This window comes from Tamandua tetradactyla, chromosome 22, assembly GCF_023851605.1.
Source record: "Tamandua tetradactyla isolate mTamTet1 chromosome 22, mTamTet1.pri, whole genome shotgun sequence".
NCBI lineage: Eukaryota > Metazoa > Chordata > Mammalia > Pilosa > Myrmecophagidae > Tamandua > Tamandua tetradactyla.
In genome coordinates, this window is record NC_135348.1 from 10036542 (window position 1) to 10053459 (window position 16918).

Sequence of the window (16918 nt, forward strand, 5' to 3'; positions counted from 1 at the left end):
TTATTTGGGTTGATGGAAAAAAATTGGTATTGGATAGTGGTGATGGTAGCATAATATTGTGAACGTAAGTAATGGCACCAAATTATATATGTGAATGTGGTTAAAAGGATAATTTTAGATTGCATTTATACTACTAGGAAAAAAAAAGAAAAAAAAACATAAGACTGTTCATCGCAAACAGTGAACCGTAATGTAAATGATGGACTATAGTTGATAGTAACATTTTGAAAACATTCCTTTATAAATTGTAACTAATGTGCCACACTAATGCAAAGTGTTAATAATAGGGTGCTAAGTAGGAACTCTGCATTTCTTATAATGGATGTAAAAACTAATAACCATAAAAAAATGACACGAACTTTTTTATAAATTAAGTAATTCTTTTTATCAAAAGACGCTATTAAGAATGAAAAAATTCTGGGCAGGCTATGGTGGCTCAGTAGGCAGAGCTCTCACTTGCCATGCTGGATTCTTGGGTTTGGTGCCTGCCCATGTGAAAAAACAAGGAATGAAAAATTCATTCTAAGGAGTAGAAAAGGTACTTGCATTCTATCTATCATGTGAGATCTTGCATCCAGCATATATAAAGAACTCGTACAATTTTTTAAAAGGGAAATAGATGACCAAATGGCCAACAGACTTGAAATAGGTAGTTCATGGAAAAATTTATATAAATGACAAATCACAATGTAGAGAATTAGCCACATGTGAAATATAAATTAAAATCACTGTAAAGCACAACTATGCACACCCCAGAAAGGCTAAAGCTCAAAAAGATCAGCAATGCCATCTTTTGTTGAGGTTATGAAGCAACTGGAACTCTCCTACAGTGTCGGCAGGAGTACAATGAGTTTGAGAATATGTTTGGAAGTATTTACTAAAGTTGAACATACATATCCTATGATTAAGGAATTCCCTTCCTAGGTATATATATCCCAACAGAGCTTTGTGCAGTGGCAGTTTCATAGCCAAGGAAGTTATCCGAGGGGTGATTATTGCTAATTGAAAACTTTTCCCAATATCCTGCTGTGACAACTTGAAATATAGTCAGCATTGGCAATTCTTGACTGTCTGTGGAGACTGAATTACAAAACAAAACAAAACAAAACAACAGCAACAAAAATAACCAACAGAAATGCACGGCTATTTTTACAAAAAATATTCTGCATAGGAATGGTCACAGTAATATTATATGTAATGAATGCACATGGGGACAAAGTAACACAATGGAATAATTGTGGTACGTTCATATAATGGAATATTTTGCAACAGTGGAAAAGACGAACTGCTCTCATACACAATAATCGAAGTTAAAATGAATAACAAAAAAAATGTTAAGTACAAAAGACTACCAAATGAATGACACCATACATAGAAAATTCAGAAACACGCAAAGCTGATGGAAGTAAAGATATTGATTACTTTTATATAGGGATATAATGATCAGAGAGAGGCAGAAGTAAGACTTCTGGACAGCTGGTAATGTTCTCTTATTCTGGGTGATGAATTTAGGTGTGATAACTTTGTAAACATTCATCAAAGTACACATTGAAGATTTGTGTTCTTTCCTGATATATGTCATATTTCAATAATTGGTAAAATCAAATCAACAACTGCAAAAGATTCCTAGAGGAAAAACGGTCTCGTTTCTCGACATTAACATATGAGATTGCCAAAATATTGTTCTGTTCTCCTCTCTGTACTTTTTTACATCAACACTGCATGAGTCATTGGGGAAGATTTAAAAACATAATCATTATTAAACTCTACATGCAGGATTGGATTATGTCAGTAAAGAATTTAAAATCAAATTTATTTTAGTGTTTAGGCCAGCTAATTGCAATAGCTGACTTTAAGAAGAAAAAAAATGAGGGTTCATGAAGAGCCTCAGCAGGGAGTGTTTACATTAGACACTTAGCGCTGTAGGATACCGTGAGTTGGAAAACAGAGGCAGATCCAATTAGTAGATTCTAAACTATGGAGACAGAATCATATTAGGCTTTTGGACAGCTTTATGCGTGAATGAGAAAACATACTTAAAAGAAATGTTATAGTTTCATACCATATAACTTCATGAGATTTTTTTCTACGGACTAAGGATTTGAAGTAATAATAGAAGTATCGTGGTTCCTTATTTGTGGAATTCTCCATTAAAAATCCTTGGGGGGCGGTGCGAAAGTGGTTCAGTGGCAGGGTTCTCGCCTGCCATGCCTTAGACTTCGGGTTTGATTCCCGGTGCCTGCCCATGCAAAAAAAAAAAAAAAAAAAAAAAAAAGCTAAAAAAAAAAGTGCTTGGGAATGATTGTTTAAGAGAATGATACTGGCTTTTTGTTACCAAATTTGAATGATGAGTAAAAGCAACTTTGTCTGCATGAGGCCAGGGAATAGAACGTGTTCTTCCACTAAGCCTGTCTAAATTCTAGTGATTTGGAGTTTCCATGCAATCTAGGGCTTTATACTTAAATGCTTGTAAATTAATGGATATCCTGCACGTGATCAGCTCTTTCCTGATAAACTTTCTAGCCAAACCACCTGACTTTTCTAAACAATCCATTGTGCTTGAAAAGACCCATTCATAATGGCAGACTATGGATTACTGCAGAAGTGGGAGTTTAAAAAAATGTAGTATACTCATAAACCTGAGTTAAAATATCACCAATAATCTCTGGAGATTTGTGGCATTTGGGCTGGGAACCTTGTTTCTAGAAAGTTAACCTGATGTTTCTGACCTTATTGTCTATACGAAATATTCATGGGTCCCTAGAGGATCAGCGTCAAATTCCAAAAACGCTTGCACAAACATCTCTGTAAACCTCAATAACTATTTGGTGGCGTTCAGATCCATTAGCATAATCTCCTACCATAACATTTACTGACTTTTTCCATTGTCAAGTATGTACCAAACCATTCCTTATAATGCATATTTTCAGGAAAGAAAGGTAAAAATGCCCTTCCCTTTTTTTTTTTTATATTTATCACCACTTTCTCCAATAACTATTATTCAGGGGATGAAGGGGTGTGTGTATGTGTGTGTATGTGCATGCATCCATGCACGTTTATATGACTTTCAGTTTTGCTTTGTGTATGGGCTGGAGATGAGAGTAGTGTGTGAGTAGAGAAGTAATTAAGGAATTATTGGAAAAGTTGTTGGAGATTATGGCCTAAAAACTGAAGAACCATTTTTATTTTAGAATAGTCGACTTTGGTAAATGCACCTTGTGAAAATTCAAAATGTTAAAGCTTACACAATGGAATGAAATCTTTAGTTATTATTTCTGGGTCAAATATCACATTCAGAGGAAAGTATTTCAAGAGAAATTTAGTGTGTGTTGGGATAGTCTTATTTTCTTTTGCTCTCGTGTGATTCCATAAAAATAAGCTGGATTAAAATTAACAGAAAAAATTGTGAAAGTAGGAATCAGGCATTAAATAAAAGTAATTAAAAAGTAAAGCAATTGACAGAGGGTATATGCTGTAGGTGAATTTAAGGATATGGTTTCCAAAGCATTTAATTTGATGAGAGAACCTAATGTTTTCAGTGGAATGTTGTTTAAATTTTATTCCTCAGAACTACAAGTGCTTTCGGTCTGAGCATAATAGGGATTGAATGATTAAACACAAAGAAAAAAAAGAGGAATAAGTGGATATGTGCCCTTTTTTTCCTTCTAAAAAGATAATGTAGTTTTTAGCACTTCTCTGTGCTGATCTGAAATAGATATCCACTTTTAAAATAAAACTCTTTTAGATTCTTTTTGGTATCAGAATCCAAAGGATTAAGTTGTAATATTTAAGAAACATCCAAAAATGTTATTTAAAAAATTCCGTAATTCTTCCTCAAGTTTGTTTTTTAGTTCCAGAACCTGGTTATGAGTCAATTAAGAGTTTAATATCTGCAATATCCAAAGCACCTTAGATTCAACCTACAAAAAGTAATTTCTTAGAAGAAAAATCATTAGAAAAAGATCCACATGCTACTGCATGGTTTTCACAGACATTTTGGCACACAGAGAAGGTAATTTTTTTTTCCTTTGGAAGCTGGAGGGCTTTGTTTGCCAAAAGGATATTTCAAGAGCTCTCACAGCTCTGATAGAAAACAGCTTTAGATTTGGATTTGAGGAATATGTGTGAAAACTTATGATGCAATCAGAGAGAGGTTTTCTGTGACTTATACACAGTCTTTAAGATGATTATACCATCTGCTGTCAACAATTGATTCTTCAAATTTCAACTCAGCAATTTTTTAGAGAGAAGACGGGATGACATAGGATGAGCCTTCTGATTTTGAAAAATATGTACTGCTGAATAATACAGGCAAAAGAATTTTTTACTTTAATGAATTCTATCTACTTGACAAAGAAATAGTAGCAGAATTTTAGCAATAATTAAGCTCTGAAGAATTCGGCAAACCAAATCTTACCTTATCCTTGAAACCCACCCTGACCACACTCAAAACTATAACCAGCCTCACCACCAACTCTTGACCCTACTTATTCTCCTCTATGAATATTTTCTTTCTCACTGTACTAGTAATCTTCTAGAGCAAAGTACAGTGTAATTAGTTTTTAATGTTCGCTGTTAATTTTCAGTCTCTAGAGAAGTCAAGGAACTATGTTGTGTTCACTAATGTATTGCATTCTCAGAACGGTGCCCAACCCATAGTTCATACTCAAACGTTTGTTGAAATCAAAGATAGTTTTTGCATTTGTGTTGAAAACTTAAAAATAATAGCCAACATTTATAAAGTAATTTCTATGTGCCAGATAACTACACCATCCTTTGTTTGGTGCTATTATCTCATTTAATCTTCCCAAATAATCTCATGTAGGAGATACTGAAAGAAAAGACTATGATTGCCCTTTTTTTTTTTTTTTTGTCATTGAAGGAGATTTTAATATTCCTCAATCGGAAACTAATTAACCAAAACAGGTGAAAAAACTTTAGTGGGGATGTAGAAGATTCAAACAGCAAAATAAAAAAACTTGATCTAATTTACATATTTCTGGCACACAGGAAGCTGAAAGTAGCCAAATGGAATATTTATAAAAGTTGAACATAATTAAAAGCATATATGAAGCCTCAACACATTTCCTAGAATCAATATCATACAAACTAGGGATTCCCAAACCAAGACAAAATGAAAATACAGATATGATTAATTTTATTTCTCATAATATTGAAATATGAGTATTTAGATAAATGTTTTCTTTGAAATTTTCAGGATTAATGAAATAATTTGTAAAATTAAATACTAAACACATTTTAAATATGAGAACCTAAAAGCATATAATGAGAAAATAGCAAACAAAAACACAAATTTATTTTTTAATGTAAAGATTAAACATGTCTTATTCTAATATGAATGTTTAAGAAATTTAACTAAAAATAAGGTATTGAAAAATAACTAAACACTACATAAAAAGGGCTAAAATTTAATTTAGAATGAAATTAGAAAATGAAGTAATATTTGGTGAATTTTACAAAGTGAAACCTTAAAAACCAAAGTGGAGTAATGGTGACAATTGAGTTGCATGTATATTTTGTGTACAAGATTGCCCTTTTTTTAAACGAAGATGAGAAGACTGAGGATCAGTGAGAGTCAGCATTAAATAGCCAAGGTGTTGCAGAATCAGTACTTAAATTGAATTACTGTCCAACTTCAGTGTCCCTGCTCTTCACCATAGAGTATATTTCTTTAAAGTAATATTGCTGTGCTTAAATCTAAACAAATTGATGTTGATTCTAATTGAATTTGAGGGATTTCCAAATTATGATGAACAATTCTAGCAGTAGTTAACAAATTTGTCTACAGAAAATTGGCATTCCATGTTAATTGAATTCTATCATTCACTCATTTGCTGCTTTTCAGAGTATGAGTTTTGGCAACTCTGCCTGGTGAGCACACACTGAGCCAGAATTTTGGCACCAACTGTTGTGGCCAGGCCAGGACTGGTCCTTCCAAAGACAGAGTTCCAGAGAAATGTAGGCTCTTGATAGGTACTATAATATGGTCCTTTCGCCTGGCATTTTGTAAGTCTGCTCATGTAGATGACAGATTCTCTCCACTAACAGGTCAGAGTGATCTGCTTTATTTTCAGAGTTATGATGACTAGGCTGTAAAGAAAGCCAAAGACTAAAGAGCCAGATTTGCTTGGGTTCCAGGGAAAGCTCTGAGTACCCATATTTGCACATTTTATGTGCTAGGCAGCATAGCCATTAAAATGAGCAAAAAATTGAAGAAAATAATTGTTAGTTCTAATCTTGATTTATCTACCAAATGCAGATTTGTTGAGACCATAAACCAAGCAACATGTTATAAAGCAGAGAATCCAGGTAGGAGTTTGAACTACCTGTTTTGTGATCATGAATAACCTCAAGATACTTACTTTCATTTTTGATGTGCACTTAAGCCTTTTTTGTAAAACTCCAATCTACTTGATGGAGCATAATATGTCTATTATGCAGACATGATTAAAAGACTGACTAATGTATAATTACAAACCCCTTTCGTATAATAAGGCATGATTTGGTACTATGAACTGTTGAATGTTACATAGACTAGAATGCTTTGTTCTTTTTGGTGGGTACACATGCATGTATAATATTAAAAACAAGATAACAACTATACTTCACAGAAATATTTTTGGATGTATTATGGAGTCATCATAAATGATTCGTAATACTACTTTTATGAGAGAAAAAGGGATTTTTAAAAATCCTTAGTAACATAGCTAATAATTAAGACATAATTGGCTCCTGAAAGACATGCACTTGTATTTACATCTTACACATTTCAATGCAGATCATTTGAATAAATTTTAACGATAAGAGAATATTCATGTGGACTTAGTTTGCTGTAGGCTAGTCTACCTCAAGGTAGTACTACTACATGAATCTTATTCTCCTTTTACACTTCTGGCTGTTTCTTTCTGTGAATCTGTGTGCCCTGAAACAAATGGACAAATCATTGTTTGATTTTTCAAACATTTTAATGATTTTTAATGTAGTTTATTTCTCATTTATATTTATTGATAGCTAAAATAGCAATGTTTTCTATAACAATATCAATCTCTTACAGGTTTAGAGTTACTTTACTGAATAGGAAAGATGAAGGTTTTTAGCTAGGAATAGGAAATGGGATGAAACCTTCCATGTGTCAGGGAATTTGTCACTACTCATGAATATTAATTTAAGAAACAGAACCCCAGGTCTCAAATGTGCAAAAAGTCTCAACTCACCTTCTTTATGCCTTTCCCCTAGGATTTCTCATACCTACATAGCCCCGTGGCTCGAACACATCCAAGATTGTTCCAGAATTCTCTGGATGTGCTTTGAATATATGAGATGCTTATAAAAAACTCTCTGTCCCCCCTCAACTAAAATAAATTCTACATATATTTCATTGTGGTGGGTTTAAAAAAAGAGCAAGGGCTTGGGACCCAGACACACTTGGATTTTTACACTCTTACCCTGCCACTTACTAGCAAGGTGTCTATGAGCAAGTAATCTATCCTCTTTGAGTTTTAGTCTCTTCATGTGAAAGAGTGGGGACAACAGCATTTTCTGACTTGTGTTATCGCAAAGACAAAATGAAATATTGCCATCATTTATTCATTGAACACTATTTATTGACATCCTACTTTGTGCTGGGTGATGTTCCAGACTCTTGTGAAGTTGGAATGAAGCTGCTCTCAGGGACTGCCAAGTGTAGTGTATTAAAGTACCTATTAGAGAAAATAGTACATTATAGGTGCCCACAGAATGTTCTGCATGTTCAGTATTCATAGCCTCAGAGGGATAGGTTTGTGCACATCTGAGTGAACAGTGTTGTTTGTGTAAGTTAACTTATCTCAGAATGCAAACAATAGGTGTAAAGGATACGGGAAAATTAACCTCAGTAGTTACACAAGAGATCTGTGATCATTCATGTGCTCTCAAAGGTTAAAAAAATAAACAAAACGAGCCACACTAAGTCTGAATCTGATACCCTGCGTGTCATGGGAGTATGCTATATAAATTACACAAGGTATGATGTGGTTGTTAAAAATTGGAGAAACTAGAAAAAAAATGAAAACTTTAAAATAGTTAGATGTAGGTTTTTTGATATATTTAGTTAAGCTCTCCCCTTCCATATTAACACACACACACACACAGAGGCTTCATTGACAAGGAATTCTGCTATTGGTTCTGCTCATTTCATGGCTATTATGATAGCCTGCAATTAGTTGAACTAATAATTTTGAAATAAATCTGATGAACAGATTTACTTGTAGAGTCTATTAAATCATGACCAGATAGTATTTCAAAATCTGATCAACTTCATATATTGGCAGCAAGAGTAGAGTAAAATACATTTGAATTCTGGGACCATCACAAAAAAGATGAAGGGTAATGAAGAGTTTCTCTCACCAAGAAGAAGGGGTGCCAGATGATATGGAATTCCAAAGTGAAATCTCAGAAAAAAAAAATAGGATGTGGAGGTTTTGGAGAAAAAGGAACACAGATACTTACTTTGGCTATTTCCTCAAAATTATATAAAATGAAGTCAGAAAACCAAAGTATGAATTAGAGGGAGACTTAGGCATTGGAAACCACCCCCAGGAGCAAGAGAAGTGAAGACCATAGAGGCTTTTTGTTACTTGGGGAAAGAACTATATTCCTAAGAAACAGGAAGAAAGAGAAATATTCCAAGACAAGCCAATGATTGAATCAATAGGGACTGACCCCGAATGAAGGCAAACAAGAGGGAAAAAGAATGTACTAGGAGCATAGATACCAAATATAACTGCCATTCTTTTGGTTTGCTTACTGTTAGGTTTTACTGTGCTTCCAAGCTTACTGTATACACTCATGCCTGTCAGTGAGTGAACATACAGGAAAATCAAAAAAATTTTTATGCTGAAAGGCACCCTGGTGATAGCTACTTTCCAATCCTTATTTCAAAGTGAAGAGGAGGTCAGCGAATTGAGCTGATTTGCCCTGGTCACCCAGCAAGAATGCGGCAAAACACGAATGCAAGTTTCCTTGACATGGGCTCTTGGGTGCTGTGTCTGCAAAACGAGTTTATCTCACATCATTCATGCTGAGGTTCAACTTCTGAAAAACTCAACTGCCTAGTGAATTCTTATGAAATGGTAAAGCATTCCTTTCATCAGAGATTTCAAATAAGTTGGCAAAGAATTTCACATACTTTTGTCTCTTAAATTTTCTATCCATAACTATGAATAATCTTATATTAGTTATTTCATTTCTCATCATTTCTTTTTATATAATTGATTATGTTTTATGTTTTTCCAATTTTATTCAACTTATTTTTTGTTTTTTAAAATATTTATCGTAGTATATATATATATATATATATATATATATATATATACTCATGCAATTTTCTATTAATCATTTTTTATTAACTATTTTTCAGCATTCGATTCAGTGGTATTAAGTACATTCACAATGTTGTGTTATCATCACCACCAGCCATTACCAAAACTTTTCCATCACCCCAGACAGAAACTTTTAACCCATTAAGCAATCATTCACCAATCCTACCTCCTCCAGCCCTGGAAACCACTAATCTACATTCCATTTCTATGAATTTGCTTATTCTAGGTATTTCATATCACTGAAATCTTCCATTATTTGTTGTTTTGGGTCTTGCTTAATTCATTCGGGATAATGTTTCCAAGGTTCATCCGTGTAGTAGCATATGTGAGAACTTCATTTCTTTTTATGGCTGATAATATTCTACTGTGTATGTACTACATTTTATTTACCCATTTATCCGTTGATGGGCACTTGGGTATTGCCCATTTTTTGGCTATTATGAATGGTGTTGCTATGAACACTGAAATACAGATATCTTTTTGAGTCCCTGTTTCCAGTTCTTTGAGATACGTACTTAGGCATGGAATTGTTGAGTCCTATGGTCATTCTATGTTTGCGATTCTGAAGAACTGCCACCCTGTTTTTCACAGCAGTCACACTGCTTTACATTCTCACCAGCAATGCACAAAGTTTCCAACGTATCCACGTTCTCTCCAACACTTGTTCTTTTCCTTTACTGAAAAAATAAAAATATGCGCTCTGGTGGATGATAGGTGGTATCTCATTATGGCTTTGATTTGCATTTACCTGGTGATAATGATATTGATAATAATCATCTTATATTTATGGGCTTTTAAAATCTTCTTTTTGAATCTGTGTTAACATCCACAGCTTCATTTTTCTCCCGTTCATTTTCACCACTTTGTTTTGTCTATTTTAGTTTTTTCCTACTTTGAATGTTTATTTCATTTATGCTTATTCTGTTTTTTTTTATACTAAGAGCGTGTTTAAGTGTATACATTTGCTACTGACTACATCATTTGTCACCTCCCATATTTTAAAATGTAAGTGATAATTTCATTGTTACTTTGTAAATACCTTGCATTTGGAGTTTTGGTTACCTCTTTGAATCAATTATTATAAGGAAGAAATTCTCCCCAGCTCACATGATTGAAATAAGAGAAAAGAAAGCATTTAATGGTCGGAAATGTGGCCTATATAACTTTTGGCTTACACAGTGTATTGAGATGATCTTTATAGACAAAGAATTTATTCAGACACATGTATTTATATAGATATATGGATACATAGAAGTTAAAATACTTTACAAAATTTACTTCTACTCATTTATCCTTTTATTTATAATTATTTACTTTATATTTTATGGCATTATCTGATTCTGGCTGCAAAAGTCCCTAATTCATATTTCAAAATGAAGTCACCCACTTTGACCTCTACAGCATTTCACCTTGCTGTTCTACTTATTTTCATAATACCACAAGTCGCTTCTGCTTTGTTTTCAGTAGTATTTGCATAATAAGTCATTGACCACCATTTTATTTTTAACATTGGTGTCCGTCTGAACTCGGCATACAGAAAACACGGTTGGACTTTATTTATAACCAAGACTGAGAAACTTTGTTTCTTAAAACAACAGTTTATGGCAATTACATTAATTGGTAGAATTTTTAAATGGTTTCCAGTAAGTACACTTAATACATTGTTTTAATTGTTTCCCTAGCATTTATTTTTTCTGTTTTTGTACCTTTATGAAGTAATGCATATTTCTGGGCATCTATTTTGTGCAGAATGCTATTATTTAGCAATGTTTTGCTTGTTCTGTCTTCTCTAATTTTATTTAAAAGTTTTCAATTGTGCTAGTAGGTATGCGATTATATATTTCTCCAAAATACTTTTTTAATCTATATATTTCTAATTTTCCAATCCAAACTTTTTGGACCCTCTCTTACTCCTAGAAAGGTAAAGCATTTGCATAACACCCCTACCCTCTCCAGTCTTGGTTTTGATTTTTTTTTTGGTAATTCTAAAACTTTCTAATTTTTTTTTTTTTTTTTTTTTTTAGTGCAGAGGCTAGCAATGGCTCAAGCATGAATTTTGTTTTTTTTCCACTGCCTTTTTCAATAATTGAGATGTTTGTGCATTTGAAAAATTGCAATGTTAGATATGAGTATCTACCTTAGGTTCTGGTGTCAACTTGGCCAGGTGATGGTGCCCAGTTGTCTGGTCAGCAAGCACTGGCCTAACTGTTACGGCAAGAATATTTCCTGGATGGCTGATAAATCAGAAGGCTCGTTGTGCTTTTCAGTTCAATCGAGTCTGCTTTGTGTACATGGAGTATCTATTGGCAGCGTATTGAGAAGTTGGCATTATCTCGTTTGGTGGAGGTGCTCCCTTAGTTGACGTAGGTGTAATCAACCACAGCTGCATTCAACTGACTGATGATTTAATATAATCAGGAGTGGCAGTGGAAAACAGAAAAGCATATACAAAATAATGTCTGTGCATTAAAATGCATTTAGAAGCCAATCTTCATTAAGAAAAATTTTAATTATATTCAAAGTTTTTCTAATGTGGAGATATACATAATACTTAGGTTAAAAAGGTAAACTTATTTTTTAAATTCTTGATAATTGAAGGTGTAAATTAATTATAGAATACACTCACTTAGGCAGAATGTCCAGTTCCTCAATATCTTTCACTCTATTAGATATTGTGACATGTACATGCTTACATGCATTTTATACATGTGCATACACACATATGCACATTTGCATTGACTAATTTAGTTTTGAAAGAAATGCATAGTTTAGTTATCAGTATACCTAATACCTGACACCACTATCATACGATAAAATGGGAGAACATATATTCTGCTCATTACTTAGCGTTTCCTCCTATCATCTGAAAAGCATGCTTAAAACTTTATTTTTTTAGAGGATTACCAGACAGCTTGAAGCCTTTGTTCAAAAAAATTAACAGGTTTTCCTAAGGCTTTGTGGAGATGTTCTAACAGTCTCTGTAGTTTTTCAGCCACCCACTTTATGCGTCATTGTTTGAGGCTCTATCCTATTAAGTAAGTCTTTAAAATTATGACTGGTTCATTTAAACTTTCTTTAAAAAGCTGCCAGGGCTTTTATGCACACCATGCACATGATCAAAATATATTTTTTTAATGGGAATCCTGTGCTGACACTTGCCACAGCATCTTAGCATTCTTTTACTTAGGCTCTTTGACAAATATGCAAAGAATGGGATGCCAAAAAACCATATAATCTGAGGACGCTTCATATAAAGTTTTGAAATTATCAAGATTCAGGACTAATTCGAAATCACTTAAGAAGTTGTGTCCTAAATCTCTTGTTGCCTAAAGAGATTTTCCATTAAAGACGATGGAGATCCATTAGGTGAAAGATACATTTTTGCATTTGTGTGATGTTATGCCTATGTGTGTCTTGGAGTGTGTTAGTTAGCAGTGTTCAGTAACTTTGTATGAATGCATGTGTGGGTGTGTCCTCATGTAGGTACATGTACATTTTACACACATGCAGATCTATATATTTGTGTAAATGCATCCATATACATACAACCATATATATATACAATACATATTTCATATATACATATACTATGTATACATACATATGCACATATATAACATATATATGTATGAGGGGGGAGAAAGAGAGGTGGGATTGGAGATTTTTCAACACAATTCTGATATCTCAGATTGGTTTTTGGAATAATAAATGGAACAATACTTAGAATTTGTAGAGTACTGAGAAGTTTTAACATTCTCTATCAGTACCTCAAGGTACAAATCTAATACATCTAATCTCCTGACATCTTTTAACTGTTATTATATAACAAATTCTTAATACTACTTAATATGCAATGATTTTATTCTATGAATGATTTTATTCAACTTTAAACTACTTAGCTACCAATGGCACCTTCTAATCCAAGCTCAGCATACATGCTCCCTTAGAAAATTTACTGATGAGTTAGAATTTCTATATATAAAAATCTAAGATTCTAAAACAACTCGATGCCAGATTTAATAATCATTCAGGAAAAACATTGGCAAGATTTTAACTAATGTCATGTGTCTGCAAGCTGGGATGCCTTGTCAGGAATTCATTATCTTTAGTGAAAATTCCTGAGACTAGGTAACCAAATAAATAAATACAATATAAATTATGTCAGGTTCAAAGAGGCCTTGAGGGTAGTTTTGTGTGAGGTAAATCCAAGATCCTGTCTAATTTATAACAAAATAAGTAAGGGTAATTATTCATCAGGGGTATCAGAGTTGAGGTTGAAAAATTATATTTTGGGAAAAAAATCCACCGTGTTTCTTTTCCTTTTTATTTGATTTACTTCAACAGTAATGACAGTGTACATGTACTGAAAATTATTTCATTTAGAGCAAGGCATCAGAAAGAAACTTTTTGAGAAGTTTGCCTATATAGATTGCATTTGAGATTAGAATCTTGTGAATATTTCGGTTCTCTGTGATTCACCTCTAAAAATGTTTCTTGGAAAAGAACAAATGCACATCTATTTTCAGGGAGCAGTAAACCTTGGGAGTTAGATCATGTTGGAGATAAAATAAAGAGCAAATGGGATAAACCATCTTTAAGTGTTAGTGCATGTGCTGACAGCAGTGGCCAGGTGGGTGTCTGGTGTTGGGGAACCCATGCCTTAGTTTGGAGAGACAGGGCAACAAACAAGGTGAGAGCTAAACTGAGGATTCTGCTCCATTTGTGAATTTGCATGGAGGGAACCAATTCAGGAGAAATGGAATTGGGACTGGGCACATTGATGAAAAGTGGTTGCTAGTGGGATCAGTATGACAGTGGAAGCTGAGGGCAGGAGCTAGGGTAAGCGGGGCTGATGATCAAGATCAAGCACTTCAAACCCTGTGTATGAATCAGGGAGCATAAACAGGCAGCCAGAGGGGCACCATGACACAAGAACTCAACAGGGACTTGACTGGGGACAAAATCTAGGAGAGCACTTTGGGCAAGAGAATTGGGGTACGTGAAATTGGCTTGATAGTGTTAAGCTCCCAGTTCTTTTGTTGAGATAAAGTTAATTTTTCATAAGCACTTGAAAGGGTATAATTCAGTGACATTTAGTACATCAGAATGCGTACAACCACTGGCTTTATCAAGTTCCAAATAATTTTCAACACCCCAAAAGAAAATTTCCTGTCCAGTAAGCAGTCATGTTCCATAACCCACTCTTCATAGCGCCTGGCATCCACCAATCTGCTTTTTGTCTCTGTGGATTTTCTATTTTGGATATTTTGTGTAAATGGAATTATACACTATGTGAATTTTGTATCTACCTTTCAATGAGCATGTTTTCATGGTTCATTCTTGTAGTTATGTATCAGTATTTCATCTTTTAGAAATATAAGTATATATTTTAGAGATAGTTTTATATCTTCCTTTCCAATTTGGATGCATTTTTTTTTTCTTTTTCTTGCCTAATTGCTCTGGCTATAACTTCTAGTACAATGTCAAATAGAAGTGGTAAAAGTGGGCATCACTGATTTATTCCTAACATTAGGGGAAAACTTTTCAGTCTTTCAGTGTTAAATATGAAGTTAGCTGTGGGCTTTTCATAAATTCCCTTTTTTACATTGAGAAATTTCCCTTTTATTCCTAATTTGTTAAGTGTTTTTGTACATTGAATAGGTGTTGAATTTTTTCCATGGGCTTTTTCTGCATCAATTGAGATTATTGTGTAATTTTCTCCCCTCATTATATTAAAGTAATATATTATATTGATGGATTTTTTGCATGTTAAACTACCTTTCCATTCTTGGAATAAATCCCACTTGGTAATAGTGTATAACCCATTTAATATGTTGCTGGAGTTGGTTTGCTAGCACTTTTTGAAGGATAATTGCATCTATATTCATAAGTGTTATTGCTCAGCAGCTATTTTTGTCTGGCTTTGGTCTCAGGGTAATGCTGGTCTCATAAAATGAGTTGAAAAGTATTCTCTCCTCTTTAATTTTTGGGGAATATTTGAGAAGGATTTATATTAAGTATACTTTAAATGATTCATAGAATACACCAGTAAATTTATTTGGTCCTGGATTTTTCTTTATTTGGAAATTAATGATTACTGATTAAATGTCTTTACTTACATATCCACTGTAATTTTTAAAACTTTTTGGTAGTTTGTGTTTTTCTAGGAATTTTTCCATTTTGTATAAATTGTCAAGTTTATTTGAATTCAGATTTTCATAGTATTCTCATAATCCACTTATATTTTTGCAAGTCTGGTGAAAAAACATCCTCAATTTTCTTCCTCATTTTACTAGTTTGAATCTTCTTTCTTGGTTTATCGCTTTAGTCTAGCTAAAGGTTTGTGGATTTTGTTGATCTTTTCAGAGAACCAATATTTCGTTTTGTTGATATTCTCTATTCTTTTTCTATTCTCTGTTTTATTTATCTTTGTTCTGATATTTATTATTCCCTTCCATATACTGGCTTTGGGTTCAGTTTATTCTTCATAGTTTTGTTTCTTAAAGCATAAGGTTAGATTTGCAGTATTTCTTCTTAATGTAGGCATTTTGAGCTATAAATTTTTCTTGGAGCACTGCTTTCACTGCATCCCATTAATGCTCATATATTGTGTTTTTCTTTCATTTGTCTCAAAGTATTTTCTATTCTTTGATGATTTCTAACTTGACCATTTGGTTGTTTAAAAGTGTGTTGTTTACACATAATTTTTAATTTTTCGATTTTCCTTCTCACTGGTTTCTGCTTTCATTCCATTGCGGTTGGAAGTCATTCTTTTGGATGATTTCAGTGTTTTAAAATGCACTGAGACTTGTTTTGTGATCAAATACATGGTCTATTCTTAGAAATATTCCATGGACATTTGAGAAAAATGTGCATTTTTCTGATGGTTTTGGTTGAGATGAACTGTGTATGTCTGTCATGTCTAGTTTTTTAGTGTGATTCAAGTTCTCTATTTCCTTATTAAAATTGTCTACTTTTTCTATCCATTATTGACAATGGGTATTGAAATCTCAAAATAATATCATAGAACTGTCTATTTTTTGCCAATTTTTGCTGAATATATTTATATTCTTTTCAATATATTCTGTTTAGTTGTGTATATTTTTATAATTGTTATATATTTTTGATGGATTAATCTTTTTATCCTTATTTAATTTCTTTCTCTTGTGGCAGTTTTGTCTTAAAATTTATTATGTCTGATATTTGTATAGTAACCCAGCTTTCTTTTGATTTATATTGTATTGAATATCTTATTCCATTCTTTGGTAGCTTGTAGCTATGTACCACAGAAAAACATGTTTTTAAACCCAATCAAATCCTGTGGGTCCACAGGGTCCCATTGTAAATAAGATCTTTTCAAGACGTTACTTCAGTTTAGGTGTGGGCCAAATTATTCAGGTTGGGCTTTAATTCAGATTATTGAAGTCTTTTATAAGTACAATGAAAGTTAAATGGAGAGATGGCTACAAGGAGCAGCCAGAACCTGGAAATCAAAAACAGTCATGCCATTGACATGGAACAGAAAAGCTAAGGACTAA

At 33.3% G+C, this 16918-nt stretch overlaps 1 non-coding gene across 1 annotated transcript; it reads left to right on the plus strand.

Moving 5' to 3' along the window:
- The first annotated feature begins 942 nt into the window (after positions 1-942).
- LOC143666394 (U4 spliceosomal RNA) lies at positions 943-1081 on the plus strand. Its single transcript, XR_013167595.1, has one exon. It is a non-coding gene; the product is annotated as a U4 spliceosomal RNA (small nuclear RNA).
- The last annotated feature ends 15837 nt before the right edge of the window (positions 1082-16918 follow it).